At 40.1% G+C, this 3,377-nt stretch overlaps 1 non-coding gene across 1 annotated transcript; it reads left to right on the top strand.

The window, feature by feature from the left end:
- Positions 1–2,905: 2,905 nt before the first annotated feature.
- Positions 2,906–3,111, top strand: LOC118622093. Its single transcript, XR_004957920.1, has one exon. It is a non-coding gene; the product is annotated as a small nucleolar RNA SNORA73 family (small nucleolar RNA).
- The last annotated feature ends 266 nt before the right edge of the window (positions 3,112–3,377 follow it).

Below are 3,377 nucleotides of genomic sequence, written 5' to 3'. Positions count from 1 at the left end.
AGGGGAAAGAGAGGAAGAGAGAGAGAAACATCGACCTGAGTGTAAGGGACACATCGAGTGGCTGCCACCCGCATGACCCAACCAGGGCCGGGGGACAAACTGCAACCGAGATACGTGCCCTTAGCAGTAACCGAACCCGGGTCTCTCGGGACTGCAGGCCGACCGAGCCAAACTGCTGAGCCAAACCGGCCAGGGTGGGACTTTTATATTTTAATAAGAGTTTTGGAGAATGAGTCACCTTTTAACACTTACATATAGTACTTTGAAAATTATAACAGCAAAGGGAAATAATACTTATATTAATAGTGTGAGTACACATATGAGTGTGGGGGTGTGTGGGGGTGTCTAACTACAACTATGAACATAGACTCAGGTCACCAGCAAGCTTAACACAGGTGCTTATCAGACTCTCCCTCTCTGTGTCATCTCCAGTTCATTTATGGACATCATCTCTAGCCCCTGCCTTGGGGAAACCACTCATGTTAGTACACTTGACATCTCATTCGCAAATCCACATAGAACTGGTTTCCAGCATCCCTGGTCTCCCATGAAGGCAGGACCCTCATCCCCACACCATCCTCTAGCTTGCTCTGCCAACACCATGCAGTGGTTCACTTCTCAGGACTACGTCAAAGTTGCCCTTCTCAAAACCCACTAAACCCCACCCACCCACCTTGTGTGGTTCAGTGGATTGAGCTTCATCCCAAGGACTGAAAGGTTCAGTTGCAGACTCAATCCCTAGTAGGAGGGGAGCAGGAGGCAGCTGATTGATGTTTCTCTCACATCAGTGTTTCTCTCCCACATCGATGTTTCTAGCTCTCTCTCCCTTCCTCTCTCTCTACAACAAATAAAAATAAAAACATATTAAAAAACAAAAACAAAACCTAAACCTTGATCTCCCAATCAATGTGATTTTCATCTTGTCGATGATTCCATAAGACAAGTTCTTATCTGTTCAGAACACAGAACCCAGAACACTATCCACAGCTTTGTTTAGAATTTCAATATTTCTTTATTCATTCATTCCAAATATATCCGTTCACTCTACCAATTTCAGAGGCTATTAAAGTGATAATCATAAAATTTCAAAAATAAGGAATTGTACTTTATCAAAACTAAAATTTTCTACTAATCAAAGATATCATTTGAGAAATGAAAAAGCAGCCCTGGCCTGGCCAGTTTGCTCAATGGTTAGAGCATTGGCCTGAGGTCCAGAGAGACCCGGGTTTGGTTCCCGCTAAGGGCACGTACCTCGGTTGCAGTTTGTCCCTGGCCCTGGTTGGTCGTGCGGGTGGCAGCCACTCGATGTGTCCCTTTCACGTTGATGTTTCTCTCTCTCTCTCTCTCTCTCTCTTCCTCTCTCTCCCTCCCGCTCTGTCTGAACAAAAAATGGAAAAATATCCTCAGGTGAGGATAAAAAAAAAAAAAAGAAATAAAAAAGCAAGCCATGAGAGGGAGAAAGCATTCACCATACATACATATTTCTAATAAAAGATGTATGCAGAATATTGTGGACAAAAAATGGGTTCTATGGAAAAAAGCTCATAGAATGATCTGATCATAAATTCCTAAATATAATAATAATAATACATATATACATACATAGATACATAAATGCATACATAAATAAATTCCTAACTGGGCAGGTCATGTGCATAGTCACACCCCCGGCATATAACTTTCTTCGGTAAAAGCTTATCTTTGCCTCGAGGAAGCCCTGTCCATTGTTTCTGCGCATCTAGATGGACACAACTTTGAAATGCCTGTTTTCAGACCTCACTTCTATCATGTGACCCCTCCTTCTAAAGCGTGACCACCCTGAAGGAGCACAGAACCTTAACTATTCTGTAACCTGATTCCCTGCCTTGCTTTCTCCCACCTCCTGGTTATCTTTCTTACCTTCCCTCCTTTGTTTCAAATGCATAAAAAGAATTGCAAACTGTTATTGTCTGAAGCATTTATGTCAGTCTGATTAGATCTTGCTTCCAGGTGTTTCCTCTGTTTGGCTCAAATAAATTTTTATAAAAACTTTCTACAAAAAAATAATAATAATAATACAATGACTGAAACAAAAAAAAATCTACGTTTGGATATACTTGTGTTGACAGTAAATAAGTACTACTACAAATAAATAAGAGTATAACAAACCACCTGATTAACCTGATTAATAATAAGCAAAAGACTTGAACAGACTCTTCACAAAAGTTATCTGAATAGCTTGTAAGATAAGCATCTAAAAACATCAACATCAATAGTTACTAGGGAAATGCACACCCATTAGAAAGGCTAAAGTAAAGAGATTAACACCATTTGTTGACAAGGATGTGGAACATGGGAACTCACACATTAGTAGTATTAGAATGTAAAAATGGTAACACTATTTTGAAGACCTATTTGGCAACTTCTTATAAAGCTAAATATATACTTATCATATGACCCAAAAATTCCTGCTCCTATGTGTTTACCCAACAAAAAAGAGAACATGTCCACAGGAAAACTTGTTTGAGAATGTTCATAATAACTCTACTCAAAATAGTTAAAAATTGAAAAGAAAAGAAATATCCTCTGTAAACAAAAGTATGGGGCTAAATTTTTTAAAAATGTTAAGAGTGTTTATTCGAATTATGATTTGTATTCAACATGAACTGAGAATACATTCCAAAGGGGGTGGCGGATTAGTGCAGGTTTACAAAGGAAAACGTTAAAAGGAGTTGATCAAAGAGATGGGTTGCTAGGGATTAACAAGACCATAAATTTACATCATTTGTTTTCTGATTAGTGGAGGCAACTAGACTTTCAAGGCTTGGCTGGCAAGCAAGTACGGTTTTGAGGTGAAAATAATGGGTAATATGATTAAGCATTAGCAAGCCCTAGTCAGCCCAGGCTTCTGGAACAAAAAGGCTGTCCAACGTGGATACCTGGAGAGGTCACTCCCCCAAGGCTCTGTCCAGGTGCCACAGGAGAGCACAGGGCTCTGCCCTGCCCCGTGGTGTCCAGTCCTTTGCCCAGCGTTGGACAGAAAGCCGGCCTTCAGTCGACACCTGCATATTCCTACAGCTTTTCAGAGTCTGTGGACAGTGACTGAGGAGATAAACCATGCAGAAAACATCTAGAAAGAAATAAAAATAAAAAAAATGGGGGGCAAGAAGGAGAGACGTCGTAATGTTTTCAACAATAAAGATAAATTTAAATAAATAGAAATGTTGAAGTGAAAATACATAAATAACTTTTTTTAAGTTGTCTTTGGTCACACAATTGTAGTACAGACACCATCATTTAACAGTGTTGCAAGGATTACAACTTATCAAATAGTACAGTCAGCATAAGGGGTGCTGCTCGTTCGATAGGGGCCCAAAGGGGCAACAGTATACCCTACG

Source organism: Molossus molossus, unplaced genomic scaffold, assembly GCF_014108415.1.
Source record: "Molossus molossus isolate mMolMol1 unplaced genomic scaffold, mMolMol1.p scaffold_m16_p_8, whole genome shotgun sequence".
NCBI classification, from domain to species: domain Eukaryota; kingdom Metazoa; phylum Chordata; class Mammalia; order Chiroptera; family Molossidae; genus Molossus; species Molossus molossus.
Note: the sequence above shows the minus strand (reverse complement) of the source record. Positions and strands in the feature narration are given on the sequence as shown.